This window comes from Neovison vison, chromosome 8, assembly GCF_020171115.1.
Source record: "Neovison vison isolate M4711 chromosome 8, ASM_NN_V1, whole genome shotgun sequence".
NCBI lineage: Eukaryota > Metazoa > Chordata > Mammalia > Carnivora > Mustelidae > Neogale > Neogale vison.
The window spans coordinates 12954138-12969920 of NC_058098.1; the positions used below are offsets into that span (position 1 = coordinate 12954138).

The 15783-nt window shown below is 39.9% G+C and overlaps 1 protein-coding gene across 2 annotated transcripts in view; it reads right to left on the minus strand.

Annotated features, from left to right (window-relative positions):
• The window catches only part of NCOA3 (nuclear receptor coactivator 3), a 132496-nt gene that overhangs the window by 62487 nt on the left and 54226 nt on the right, over positions 1 to 15783 (minus strand). For both annotated transcript variants that reach the window (XM_044262884.1, XM_044262882.1), the window contains exon 2: positions 7893 to 7974. The gene's annotated coding sequence lies outside the window, so the exon portion shown is untranslated. The remainder of the gene's footprint in view (positions 1 to 7892; positions 7975 to 15783) is intronic.

Below are 15783 nucleotides of genomic sequence, written 5' to 3' on the forward strand. Positions count from 1 at the left end.
TTAACCCACTGAGCCACCCAGGAGCCCGAGAAGGGGGAAATTTAACTATTCTTTTAGAATATTATTATTTCTTTTCTGATGGGTAAATGAGGAAGCCCCTTTTTCTTTTTCATCTCTAGCCCTCAATTTAACAAATGACTCTTACTAAAAATACTTTAAGTTTCAGAAGTGTGTGCATAAGAAAATAAAACTGGGGCACCTGGGTAACTCAGTCATTAAGTGTCTGCCTTCGGTTCAGGTCATGAGCCCGGGGTACTGAGATTGAGCCCCACACTGGGCTCCCTGCTCAGCAGGAAGCCTGCTTCTCCCTCTCCCATTCCCCTGCTTGTGTTCCCTCTCTCACTATGTCTCTGCCAGATAAATAAATAAAATCTTTAAAAACAAGTAAGTAAATAAAAACTTTATCTATTTCTCATGTCAATAATGTTAACAGCATAGGTTTAGTAAAAATCTGTCAATCATTTTACCAGGGTAATTGGACAACTGAGGCCATATCTTGAAGGCCATAATTGAGAATCATTTTCAATTTATCAGGCATGAAAAGCCCACCATTAACAAACTAAGACTGCAATTTATATAAGTTAATGCCTATGAGACTGGTACTTATTCCTGGCTTATAGGAACCAAGGACTCAAAGGTAGAAGGAAGGTTAGGCCCAAACAGGCCACAGACTTAGTACATTTAGAGAACCTGGAAAAGAGATGACTTCACCCAAGTTTATAGGTACTCCAATGTGAAACCTGGTACGGAGAGTCTGGATTGGTTTCCTAGTCTCAAAATACAAAAACAAGTAAGAGAGTTTAAAAGATCAATCCTATATTCCTTAGGAAAAATTTTGGACAGAAATTAATCCTCTAGCCTCAAAAGTTGTTCAATAAGATATGCCCAAGGGCGCCTGGCTGGCTCAGTCAGTAGAGTATGCAACTCTTGATCTCATCAGGGTCATGCGTTCAAGTCCTACTTTGGGCCTAGACCTTACTTTTAAACAAAAAAAAAAAAAAAAAAACGTGCTCAGGGTGCCTGTGTAGTTGAGTCAGTTGAGCATCCAACTCTTGCTTTGGCTCAGTGGTGATCGCATGGGTTGTGATGTGGAGCCCCACATCTGGCTCCACACTCACCAGAAAATCTGCTTGAAGATTCTCTCCCTCAGCCCCTTCCCCCATTCGTACACTCATGTACTCTCTCTAAAATATATCTTTTTTTTAAATGCTCAAAGAAGATTTTATGGTTAACAAACACGTATTTTGGCACCTATGCTAAAAAATAAAAGATTTTTTAAAACTGTCAATCCGCCAAAACGTGAGGAGAGCCTTTTTTTAAATGAACTCAATAATCAATTGTGGGACTTCTCTTTAATCCAAGAAAGTAACAAACTCTATCCTACAGTGAACAGGACAAATTATAACAACAAACTATATTCAGGTATCAGAGAACAGGAAGTGACAAACTGTGGTCCCCAAGATTAGGAAAATATTTAAGGGGCGAAGAGGAAACAACATGAATCCTACTACTAATCAGGCTTTTGGCCAAAAAGCAATTTCCACAGCACAGCACAAAAATAAGGAACCCAAAAAGAACCCAGCAACCTTGAACTGACAAGATAATGCCATAGTTTAGGACGTCCCAGTGAGCTAGATTCTGCAGGCCAGTTTCTCAGAGCTACTGAAGAACTGCAGGGACTGACAAACTGATTCTGAAATTTTTATCAAACTACAAAAGCCTCAGATAAGCCAAAGCAATCATGACAAGGAAAAAAGCTGAAAAGTTCATACTACTTATTCTCAAACCTTACTATAAAAGCTTTAGTAATCAGGACAATGACGGTGGGCACAAGACTGATATATAAATCAATGGAAAAGAAAAAAGACAAGAGATTCTGATGTACACAGTCAGTTGATTAAGTTAGCAAGACAATGCAATGGAAAAAGAAGAGACTTGTCAACAGATAGTTCTGGAATGCAATATCCACATTTTAAAAACTGATCCTCAGGGGTGCCTGGGTGGCTCAGTGGGTTAAAGCCTCTGCCTTCAGCTCAGGTCATGATCTCAGGGTCCTGGGATTGAGCCCTGCATCAGGCTCTCTGCTCAGCAGGGAGCCTGCTTCCTCCTCTCTCTCTCTGCCTGCCTCTCTGTCTACTTGCGATCTCTGTCAAATAAATAAAATCTTACCAAAAAATTTAAAGTAAAAAAAAAAAACTGACCCTCAATCTTTTCTTTACATCATACACAAAAATTAAATCAAAATGGATCAGAGACCTAATATAAAGTCAAAGGTGTAAAACTTCTATAAGAAAACACAAGAGAAGAGCTTCATAACCTACAGATAAGCAAAAATCTCTTAGTACATAAAAAAAGCACTAACCTGGGTGGCTCAATCACTAAGTACCTGCCTTCAGCTCAGGTCATGATCCCAGGGTCCCGGGACAGAGTCCCACATTGGGCTCCCTGCTCAGCAGGAAGCCTGCTTCTTGCTCTCCCACTCCCCCTGCTTGTGTTCCCTCTCTGGCTGTCTCTCTGTGTCAAATAAAAAAAAATCTTTGGGGTACCTGGATGGCTCACTGGCTAAGTGTCTGCCTTCGGCTCGGGTCATGGTCTCGAGGTCCTAGGATCAAGCCCCAGAGCAAGCTCTCTGCTCAGCGGGGAGCCTGCTTCCCTCTCTCTCTCTCTGCCTGCCTCTCCTACTACTTGTGATTTCTCTCTGTCAAATAAATAAATAAAATCTAAAAATAATAATAATAATAATAATAATAAATAATAAAATAAAAAAGATAAGCATACACTTAACATAAGACCCTGCAACTGCACTCCTGGGTATTTACTCAAGAGGGGAAAATCTACACAGTGACTTCTACCTGAATGTTCAGAGTGGCTTTATTCTTCATAGTAGCCAAAAATGAGAACTAGTAACACAGTGGAATACTACAATAAAAAGCAATTACCAATACATGCAATAATGTACATACATGTAAAAAATATACATATTATGCTGAGCTAAAAAACTTTTGCAGAATGACTATGGTTAAACACATAGTCATTCTCATACATTGCTTGTGGGGATCCAAAATGGTGTAATCCTTATGGAATGTGATTTGACAATATCTAACAAAAACTGACACACACACTTACCCTTCAATACAGTAGCCTCACTTCCAGGAACTTATCCTGAAGGAACACTCCCCAAATATAAAAATACATATTCATAAGGTTATTCACTGCAGCATTATTTTAACTGCAAAATACTGGAAACAACCTAAATAATACCTATACATAAAATATCGCCTTCAGTAAACTATGGTATATGCACATAATGTACACAATGTAAAAAATAAATGAGAAAGGGGCTGGGGAATAGCAAGGCTGGTTACTATGAGAAAGGGAGGAAATGGAATGGAAAGGATAGAGAAGGGGAAGTGCATCTTTTGCATAATTTGAATTTGTTTTCTACAATTTCAAAATAAAGCCAATCAGAATAAGAAGGAGCATTTAAAAAAAAAAAAAACTGGGAGCACCTAGGTAGCTCAGTCAGTTAAGCTAATGACTCTGGATTGCAGCTCAGGTCATGATCTCAGGGTCTTGAGGTCAAGCCCCAGGTTGGGGCTCCCAACTCCCAGCTCCATCATGGAGCCCACTTTTTTCAAAGTTGGGGGGAGATGCACACTGGTGGCTTAGTCAGTTAAGCATCCGACTCTTGGTTTTGGCTCAGGTCATGATCTCAGGGTTGAAAACCAAACCACACATCAAGCTCCATGCTCCACGCTCAGTGAGGAGTCTGCTTGTGATTCTCTTCCTCTCCCTCTGCTCTTCCCCCCACCCCACCCACCATCCCCCTCCTTCCAGGAGCCCCTTCCCTTGCTCAAACACAAGCCTGCGCACACGCTCTCTGAAATAAATCAATCTTTTTTAAAAACCTGGAAAAAAATGAACCTAATTTAATTTCAAATGAATACTATAACTACCTTATGCAGAAAGTTGGAATGGGAAGTGAAGAGGAAAGGGAAAGCAAGAAAGGAACAACAGAAGGCTGATTCAAGTAATTTAAGAATACAATATTTATTCATTCTCAGACTTGGGCAGGATGGTTGTAAAACAGTGAAGAACTACATATAAATTCTCCACTTTAATTAAGTTTATTGTGGTGAAATGGGGCAAAGTGACTCTGAAATTTTTTGAGATGTATTATAAGATAGAGCAAATGAGTAAATGCACTGATAATGATGGGAGCCACGGTTTCTCACAACATAATAAGGGACATAAAAATATGAAACAGTAAGTGCAGAGAAAGAACCCCGTAGACAGGGAGTGAAGCAGGAATACTGATATAAACTCATGATTTCTAAACTATGTATACACATGTTGCTATAAAAGTGTTTAGGTACAAGTATGTTGGTGTATGCACATGTGTGCTAAGCACACACATTTTACTAGCTCTGTCCACTGAAAGGGTCAACCCATGGGCAATGAGAACACCTCCCACCCCCACAGGATTCTAGTCTCTAATACTATTCTTCCTCAAAAGGATAGGAAGACTGATTAAGAATTCCACTTTTGGGGCGCCTGGGTGGCTAGTGGGTTAAAGCCTTGCCTTTGGCTCAGGTCATGATCTCAGGGTCCTGGGATCGAGCCCTGCATCAGGCTCTCTGCTCAGTGGGGAGCCTGCTTCCTCCCTCCCTCTCTCTGCCTGCCTTTCTACCTGCTTGTGATCGCTCCCTGTCAAATAAATAAATAAAATCTTAAAAATATATATTTTTTAAAAATAATAAATAAAAAATAAAAATGATTTTTTAAAAAAAGAAGAATTACACTTTCTGGGGCACCTGGGTGGTTCAGTGGGTTAAGCCTCTGCCTTCAGCTCAGGTCATGATCTCAGGGTCCTGGGATCCAGCCCCACATCAGGCTCTCTGCTCAGCAGGGAGCCTGCTTCCCCCTCTCTGCCTGCCTCTCTGCCTACTTGTGATCTCTCTGTGTGTGTCAAATAAATAAATAAAATCTTAAAAAAAAAAAAAAAAGAACTCCACTTTCTGGCGCTTAAAAAAAAAAAAAAGAGTTCCACTTTCTAAACAGAGGACTGGAGTATCAAAATAATTAGGTAGAGTAATGAATTTATCAATTGAAAACCTAGGAATTCATGAGTCCAAACTGATAGGGCTTTTGATTACAGAATAATGTCAAGGGCTGACTTGTAGTATAAAGGGAACACTGGAATCAAAAAATAACCATTTTGGAGCCAACCCAGTGAAAAATAAAATCAGGTAAGAATCATCAATGAGGGACGCATGCGTGGGTCAGTTGGTTAAGCAGTTGCCTTCGGCTCAGGTCATGATTCCAGCATCCTGGGATCGAGTCCCACATCCGGTTCCTTGCTCGGCTGGGAGCCTGCTTCTCTCTCTGCCTCTGCTGCCACTCTGCCTGTGCTCGCTTGCGCGCGCTCTCTCTCTCCCTCCCTCTCTCTCTCTCTGGCAAATAAATAAATAAAATCTTTAAAAAAAAAAAAAGAATCATCAATGAATGTTAAGTCTAGAGCAAAGTGTGATGAGAACCATGGTATCTGCATTGTCTCCCCACAAATGCTTATTGAATGGAAGGAAAATAAACTATACAGTGGAGAAATCTGGCAACATCCTGGCCAAATAATCAATATTAACATCATAAAAGGGGACAAAAGAAATCATGTGTCTCCAGAAGTTGGACATCTTTCTCAAGATATCACATCACCTACACAACATTCCAGCCAAGAATGCTTAACCTCAAACTAATCAGAAGGAAACTTCAGAGAAACATAAAATGAAGAACATTCTATTTAAAGGGGGGATGGGCTGTGTCCTTCAAAAATGTCAATGCCATAAAAAAGACAAAGGCTATGGAAATATTCCGGGAAAAAGGAGGCTGAAGAGAAGTAAATGAAATAACCCTAGACTGGATTCTGTACAGGAAGCAACGGAAATGCTGTTAACAGACTTTATTAGTTCAACTGACCAAACTGGAAGATAGACCATACATTTGTGTCAGAGTCCATTTATGAAGCTGATAACTGTACAACAGCTTTATAAGAGAATGACCCTATTCTTAGAGAATTCAGAAGTATCAGCAGAAATAAGCTCAATATATGTAACTTGCCCTCAGTTCAGAAAAGAACTATGCATGCATGTAGACAGACAGGGAGAGTGAGAGCACACAGGGATGCAAATGATAAGCAAGTGGGTGAATCTGGCTAAAGGATATCTAGATGTTTTTTATACTCTATATTTATAACTTCTATAAACGGAAATGACTTCCAAATAAAGAAGTGTTTCTTTTTTTTTTTTTTAAATAAATAGCATGGAGATAGTATTCTACTATGTTCAGAAGATAATGGGTATGTATATCCCACAATTAATTGAAGGATTTTATAGGGAAACAGCAAGAGCTGAAACCAAAGGTTTAGACAGATTCCCTGATAAAGGACTGCTTCAAATGTCAGAGAAGAGAGTTTGTATTTTTTTCTGTAAGCCAGGGAATGGAAACACAAAGCTTAGAGCAGAACAGAGGCTTAATTAAAAGGGACGTACTTAAGGAAATTTTCTAAGCAACATTTCAAGTGCTAGAAACAGTAGATAAGAGAGAAAAAAGGCTCATTTGAACAAATATAAGCAAGAAACTATGAGATCTTGGCCTAGGAAACTAAGGTATTAGCACAAAGTGGTACAAATACAGGAGACGGGAAAACAGAAAACCAGATAAGGACTGTTTACTAAATAACTAAATTATCAAAGGGGCAGGAAGGGGGCAGTTCAAAGATGATTTGGATTTCAAGCCGAGCTAACCAGAAGAATGACAGTACTATTAACAAAAAGAAATTCAGCTAAGCAAAGGGTAACTGCTTTCTGAGTATCAGACAACTTTTTCTATTCTCATTTCTTCTATGCTGGTGCAACAGGAGTTAGGAGAGGAGTTATTATATGAGATATTATATGCCAGCACAAGCAATCTGGGGAAACTAGTCTTCACATGGTGAAATAGAAAAAATAAACGGGATTGATTCAGATTTTGAATAAACACTGAGCCTGGGTGGCTCAGTCAGTTATGTGTCTGCCTTCGGCTCAGGTCATGATCCCAGAGTCCTGGGATCGAGCCGAGCAGGGAGCCTGCTTCTCCCTCTCCCTCTGCCTGCTGCTCCCCCTCTCTTAAATAAATAAACAAATCTTTAAAAAAAAAAAAAAAAAGATTAAAGTATTCACACATAAGGGAGAAGTGGGTAGGAGGGTAGTAACTCACATTAAACTGTAACATATAGTTCCCTTCTTCCCCAAAAAAGTTATGTCTGCATATATATATATATATATACACACACACATATATATGAATATAGATACACATTCACTTATTTCAAGACCATTCAGTCATTCAACTAATGTTAACATGAGGGTGCCTGGGTGGCTCAGTCAGTTAACCATCTGAATCTTGGTTTCCGCTCGGGTCATGATCTCAGGGTCCTAGGATTGAGCATCAGCTCTGCGCTTAGTGGGGAGTCTGCTTAAAGATTCTCTTCCTCTGCCCCGCCTACTCTCTCTCTCAAATAAACAAACAAAACTAAAAAACAAAAGAGAAAAACATGAAATACGACACAAGTTTAAGATTAAATCATAAGGGGCGCCTGGGTGGCTCAGTGGGTTGGGGCCTCTGCCTTCGGCTCGGGTCATGATCCTGGGGTCCTGGGATCGAGCCCCACATCGGGCTCTCTGCTCAGCAGGGAGCCTGCTTCCTCCTCTCTCTCTGCTTGCCTCTCTGCCTACTTGTGATCTCTCTCTGTCAAATAAATAAAAAATTAAAAAAAAAAAAGATTAAATCATAAAAGGATCTTCAGAGGGGGGAGACAGAAAATCACAAAGGATCAAGTCAAAGTAAAAGTGAATTACCTTGCTAACCAGTCAAATGATGTTCAAGTAGGAGCTTATTTTTATTGGTCTGTGATTCCACTGTTCAGCAAGGATACTGATCCTGAAAACAAACAAAAAAAGGGGAGGAGGGTGTTGAATTTTATTGCCCTTTCTTAATGTAAGTAGAAGTATTAGTCACACACAAATTAACCTTCCCCACCGTTCCCTTCTAAGGACATACGAAATAAGCAAAAACAAAACTGCTATTATCAAGTACAAGGCCTCTTCCTAGGAATGTGAGGTGATGCCTTATTTTGCCATGTAATACCGTTTCTGCTTATAAGTCAGGTATAGCTATATAATACACCCTGTCACCATTGATAAACATGGATAATACAAAACAGCAGTTGAGGAAACCAACTCCCAAGAATCCTGAATAGTAATCAAACAGATAAGTAATGTGAATTTGGGGTGTTCCCACCTGTCCAAAAGGAATGCTCAACAAATAACAACTAAAAACAATATTGAGGGGCACCTGGGTGGCTCTGTCAGTTAAGCATCTGCCTTCAGCTCAGGTCTGATCTCAGGGTGCTGGGATGGAGCCCTGCATCAGGCTCCCTGCTCAGTGGAGCCTGCTTCCCCCTCTCCTCTGCCCCTTCCACTACCCAGTTCGCTCTCTCTCAAGTATATAAAATCTTAAAACACACACACACACACACACACATATATACACAGATATATATACACATATATACACTTCCTGGCAGAAGCTAATGCCATGGATGTTTGCTTCCCCTCTAGGAAAGACTGCACTTGGATCACCAACAAGAAATATTTCTAAGGGCGCCTGGGTGGCTCAGTTGGTTAACTGTCTGCCTTCAGCTCAGGTCATGATCCTAAGGTCCTGGGATCGAGCTCCATCCACATCAGGCATCTTGCTCATCAGGGAGCCTGCTTCTCCCTCTCCATCTGCCTGCTGTTCCCCCTGCTTATGCTCTCTCTGTGTATCAAATAAATAAATAAAATCTTTAAATAATAAAAGGAGAAAGGAAATATTTTTAAGTGGGAGAGGAAAAGGAGGGGCAGTTCTTCAGAAATAATCTGCAATAATATACACGAACATATAAACAGCATTCCTGCACTTGAGGAAATGTGGAGCAGGCTCTGGTGCAGCAAAGATGGTGAGCCAATAAAACATTCACCTTCATCTTTTGAACTTCCAAATAGAACAATAAAGCAACAATCTAATCTACCACTAATTCTAGTGGTGTTTATGTATCAAGAAAACAGCCATAACTACACCCTAAAGTTCATGCTGTAACTGGCAGGTCTGTTGGAAAGGAGGGATACAAGAAAAAATGATGTGTTTACAAGTTCCGTATCACAGCCATGGCCAATCCGCATGGAGTATTTAGTAACAACCAACCACAATCCCGCTGCATTACATAAAGGGTCTGCTGCCTTCCTGAAACCCAATTTAAAGGTGAGAAGATTGAGGGTAAGGAAACTCATCATACATGGTTCAGGAAAAGATAGGAGAAAAATCCAGGTAGTGTATAAATGCCATGCAATTAAAATCTAAAAAAGAAATATTACATCTACTAACATATCTATTTCTAATTACAATATAGTCTCTAGCTTATAAACAACATGTCAAAAGGAAGCTGATTCTTGGAATATATCTTCCAGACCAAAATAATATGACTACTTATTAGCAAGCAGTTTAAGAGCTGACACTCTGGAGTCCACCTGATCTAGACTCAACTCCCAGCTTTTATTTACTAGATAGTACCCAACCTGAAAACTTCTTTAAGCCTTAGATTTATCAAGGCCCTTGAGAAGATCAGGTGAAAATGCTTAATTACTTATCATTCCCTGATATATAAATGCTCAATAAATTAAGGGACATCTGGGTGGCTCAGTCCATTAAGCATCTGCCTTCGGCTCAGGGTGATTCCAGAGTCCTGGGATAGAGCCCCGCATCTAGCTACCTGCTCACCAGGAAACCTGTCTCTCCCTCTTCCCACACACCCCCCGCTTTGTGTGCTCTCTCAGTATTTCTCTCTCTCTCTCAAATAAATAAAATCTTTTAAAAAATCAATTAAAACTATTATTAGTCAACCAACAACAATCTGACATCAAACTTAAGAATGTCCAAGTATGGGGGCACCTGGGTGGCTCAGCAGGTTAAGCCACTGCCTTTGGCTCAGGTCATGATCCCAGGGTCCTGGGATTGAGTCCCACATCAGGCTCCGTACTCAGCGGGGAGCCTGCTTCTCTCTCTGCCTCTCCCTGCCACTCTGCCTGCTTATGTGCTCGCTCGCGCTCTCTCTCTCTGACAAATAAATAAATAAAATCTTAAAAAAAAAAAAAAAAAAAAGAACGTCCAAGTATGGGGCACTGGGTGGCTCAGTGGGTTATAGCCTCTGCCTTCGGCTCAGGTCATGATCCCAGGGTCCTGGGATCGAGCCCCACATTGGGCTCTCTGCTCTGCAGGGAGCCTGCTTCATCCTCTCTCTCTCTCTGCCTGCCTCTCTGCCTACTTGTGATCTCCGTCTGCCAAATGGATAAATAAAATCTTTTTTTTTAAAAAAAAAAAAGCCTTTGCCTTCAGCTCAGGTCATGATCTCAGGGTCCTAGAATGGAGCCCCGCATCAGGCTCTCTGCCTGCCTCTCTGCCTACTTGTGATCGCTCTGTCAAATAAATAAATCTATCTATGAAAGACCCACAGCAAATATCATCCTCAATGGGAAAAAGCTTGCAGCCTTCCCATTGAGATCAGGAACAAGACAAGGATGCCCACTCTCACCACTCTTGTTCAACATAGTATTAGAAGTCCTAGCAACAGCAATCAGACAACAGAGAGAAATAAAAGGTATCCAAATTGGTAATGAAGAAGTCAAACTCTCTCTCTTCGCAGATGACATGATTCTTTATATGGAAAACCCGAAAGACTCCACCCCCAAACTACTAGAACTCATACAGCAATTCAGCAACGTGGCAGGATACAAAGTCAATGTGCAGAAATCAGTGGCTTTCTTATACACTAACAATGAAAATACAGAAAGGGAAATTAGAGAATCGATTCCATTTACTATAGCACCAAGAACCATAAGATACCTTGGAATAAACCTAACTAAAGAGGTAAAGGATCTGTACTTGAGGAACTATAGAACACTCATGAAAGAAATTGAAGAAGACACAAAAAGATGGAAGACCATTCCATGCTCTTGGATCGGAAGAATAAACATTGTTAAAATGTCTATACTGCCTAGAGCAATCTATACTTTTAATGCCATTCCGATCAAAATTCCACCGGCATTCTTCAAAGAGCTGGAGCAAATAATCCTAAAATTTGTATGGAATCAGAAGAGACCCCGAATCGCTAAGAAAATGTTGAAAAACAAAAATAAAGCTGGCGGCATCACCTTACCTGATTTCAAGCTTTATTACAAAGCTGTGATCACCAAGACAGCATGGTACTGGCATAAAAACAGACACATAGACCAGTGGAACAGAGTAGAGAGCCCTGATATGGACCCTCAACTCTATGGTCAATTAATCTTTGACAAAACAGGAAAAAATATACAGTGGAAAAAAGACAGTCTCTTCATTAAATGGTGCTGGGAAAACTGGACAGCTATATGTAGAAGAATGAAACTCGACCATTCTCCTACACCGTACACAAAGATCAACTCAAAATGGATAAAAGACCTCAACGTGAGACAGGAATCCATCAGAATCTTAGAGGAGAACATAGGCAGTAATCTCTTTGATATCAGCCACAGCAACTTCTTTCAAGATACGTCTCCAAAGGCAAAGGAAACAAAAGCGAAAATAAACTTCTGGGACTTCATCAAAATCAAATAAATAAATAAAATACTTAAAAAAAAAAAAAAAAGTCCAAGTATCTCCAAATAAAAATAAGAGAAATACAATCATTAGTTTTAGTGTTTAAATGAATTCAATGTTTAGGGCACCTGGGTGGCTCAGTGGGATAAGCCTCTGCCTTTGGCTCAGGTCAGGATGTCAGGGTCCTGGGACGGAACCCCACATCCGGCTCTCTGCTCAGCAGAGAGGCTGCTTTCCACCCTCCACCCCCGCCTGCCTCTCTGCCTACTTATGATCTCTGTCTGTCAATTATTTGATAAATAAAATCTTTTTGGAAGGGAGGAGTCAAGATGGTGGAGAAGTAGCAGGCTGAGATGACATCAGGTAGCAGGAAATCAGCTAGATAGCTTATCAAACCATTGCAAACACCTACAAATCCAACAGGAGATTGAAGAGAAGAAGAGCAACAATTCTAGAAACAGAAAATCGACCACTTTCTGAAAGCAACAGCCACAGTCGCCAAACTGTGAAAATAGCCAAGATGGCTTTCAATAGACGAATGGATAAAGATATGGTCCATCTATGCAATGGAGTATTTATTATGCCTACATCAGAAAGGATGAATATCCGGGCGCCTGGGTGGCTCAGTGGGTTAAGCCGCTGCCTTCGGCTCAGGTCATGATCTCAGGGTCCTGGGATCGAGTCCCACATCAGGCTCTCTGATCAGCAGGGAGCCTGCTTCCTCCTCCCTCTCTCTGCCTGCCTCTCTGCCTACTTGTGATCTCTCTCTGTCAAATAAATAAATAAAATCTTTAAAAAAAAAAAAAAGAAAAAGAAAGGATGAATATCCAACTTTTGTATCAACATGGATGGGACTGGAGGAGATTATGCTGAGTGAAGTAAGTCAAGCAGAGAGAGTCAATTATCATATGGTTTCACTTACTTGTGGAGCATAAGGAATAACACAGAGGACATTGGGAGAAGGACAGAAGTGAGTTGGGGGAAATTGGAGGGGGAGATAAATCATGAGACTGTGGACTCTGAAAAACAAACTGAGGGTTTTGGAGGGGAAGCAGGTAGGGGTTGGGTGAACCTGGTGGTGGGTATTAAGGAGGGCAAGTATTACATGGAGCATGGGGTGTGGTGCATAAACAATGAATCCTGGAACACTGAAAAAATAAAATAAAGTTTAAATAAATAAATATCTTTTTTAAATAAATAAATAAATTCAATGTTTCATTACTTGAACTTTTATGGTATCTAATTTAATTAGAGGAAGGTGAAGAGCGGAAAGCAGGCAGAACTTCTGTAAAGCCCAAGGTTTCCTGGCCTAGTTTTAATTCAAGTTTCATTTTAAAAATGATTCTTTTGTTGTTGCTCCTTTTTACAGGGGAAGGACAAAGGTTGCTGGGTAGGGTTAGTACCTACAGAACAAGAGAGGTGGGTAGGAAAAGCTAGGAGTCAGAATGTACCTAGTACCATAAGCAGGAAACAAGCACTACTGCCTAGTGTGGAAGGCTGGCAAGAGAACCCCTATCAATACAAGTATTACACTGCTGATGACAGCTACCCTGAGTGCTAACCCAAGCTAACCTGTACCCCATAACTTCCTATATCCCAAAGAAACATCATCTACAAAAATTTCCCCTCTCAGAAAGTGTGGAGCTGGACTATAGTGGTCCCCAGAAAATCATATAGACCAATGACTGGCTTGCCTACCAGGACCTTGCAAGGGGTAGATAAGCTAAAAAAAAAAAAGTATTATACACTAGGGTATCTGGCTGGCTCAGTCAGAAGACCATGTGACTCTTGATCTCCAAGTTGTGAGTTTGAGCCCCATGCTGAACGTAAAGATAACTTAAAAAATAAATAAATAGAACTTTAAAAAACAAATAATTATAAAGTATGGGACCCAGAAAACTGCAATTAACTTATCTAAAACCAAGATTCTGCAAAGCCAACAGTCCTAGCAGATTTCCTGGGACTGTATTTTTTACCTTTAACAAAAATAAGCATATTCTTATGCCTTTTCATAATGTGGATTTCAGTCCATCACACAAACAAAAGTCACACTAAAAAAAACTAAATGACATGTCCCCAAAATATTAAATCTGCAGATGGGGGAGAGGTTAATTTTTCCACTAAAATTTACGAAAAATGTGACTGGTGGGATCCACATTATCAAAGCCTGCATCAGGAGAAATCTAATGCAGAAGGAAAAAAAAAAAATCAAACTGAGCTCTGTTAATAGCTAGTCTGAGAAGATGTGCCTCAAGGCCAGAACAAAGAATCAAACTGGGGGAGGGGAGCTGACAGAGAAGAAAATCCAAACTATAAAATGCTGATGCTTGGAAACACCAACTGGGCAAAAAGAGGCCACCAAATATCATGAATATGTTTTTCTTCTGGGGCTGAAAATGGAAGGGGGCAAGGACTCTACTATTAATCATATTAAACTCATTGTTCCTGCCATGCTGCTGTGGGTAGTGTTCCCTGGGACTCTCTCCTCAGTTCCCTAAAAATTGTAGAGATGGGGAAACACCCTCTTTGGGAAAAGTCTGCTTTATGCCCACCTACCTCCAAAACACTACAGAATAAGTTTATCCATCAATTTCAAGGTAAGGGTTACATAATAATGGTGTAAATGAAACATTATTCTACAGCTGAGATTATTTATCAAATATACAGTTGTTGGGTTCCCCCCCACACCAAAACAACAGATTTTACTTGCAACACTCAACTGCAACAAATCTGTAGCTAAGCTGAAAGGGAAAAACCAAATGTAAATTAAAAATTTTATGGAAATTTAAAATTATTTCAATAAGTGCCACTTTTTTAGAGCTGTGTAAACTTAGCTTAAAAATATTTTATTAAGAAAAAAAATTTTTACTATTATTTAGTCCATTATCATGTGCTTTAGTAAATAATAAGTAAAAATGTATTTGGTACCCAAGTGTACACTGGTAATATATTGATGACAAACTTTTTTTTTTAAGATTTTATTTGTCAGAGAGAGAGAGGGAGAGAGAGCGAGCGAGCACAGGCAGAGTGGCAGGCAGAGGGAGAAGCAGGCGCCCTGCCGAGCAAGGAGCCGGATGTGGGACTCGATCCCAGGATGCTGGGATCATGACCTGAGCCAAAGGCAGCCGCTTAACCAACTGAGCCAACCAGGTGTCCGATGACAAACTTTTTTAAACACCATCATCTTTTTGACAAGGGAGGGCAGGAATTATTTCAAATTATAGCATATACATGTCTAGTAAAGTCAGGACAGGGTTAAAAAAACTGACAATGTATTACTACTTATCTCATGCTATATACTAGAAAGGACTAAGCTGATTCATACTAATTTATTCTACATAGTCATTTAGTAAATTACAATAAATGTTTAGTTCCATAAAGCATCAAAATAAAAATTTAAATGATGCGATGAAAACAGAAGCCTTGCTTTCAGAAAACCTATGTTTTGGAAGTCCAGCTTCTTGAAGAACTTTATATGAGACATTTAAATCAACTGAAGGCTTCCTGTGTACCTAGGAGAAGCCAAATGTTGCACTGGCCTACAGAGGTATGAGCAAAATAGGGTACCTATCACTAATTAGAAAAGGAGAAGCAGGTATCAAAAGGCCAAAATGCAACTATGTTCATTCAGCAAATATGTGCTAAGCATCCATTCACTACATGACACCAGACAACAAGGATACAAGGAAGGACCAGAACTGAAGACACAGAGTCCAATGAGAATATTTAGAGAGAGCAGAGAACTACCTTGCCTTTTTCACAGGGCTGATGCGGTCACTGTAAAGCAAGACAAACCCAAAACTATTTACTTCACCAAAGAGAGAAAGGCAAATAATTTAATTCAAATGTACACATAGTTTCTACAATTATTTTCCATGGTTATCATAACTAAAATGCCTTTCTTTATAATAAAAGACAAAGGCAAAGAAGAAAAAAACTTTTGTAAACGTTGGCCATTTGTGTAAAAATTACATGAGATATAGGAAATACTAATGGGATATAAAGGTTGCTGAAAATGGAAGCTATTTTTAACTCAAAATATCCAGGAAACTATGCCAAACACTTGGCTTACACAAT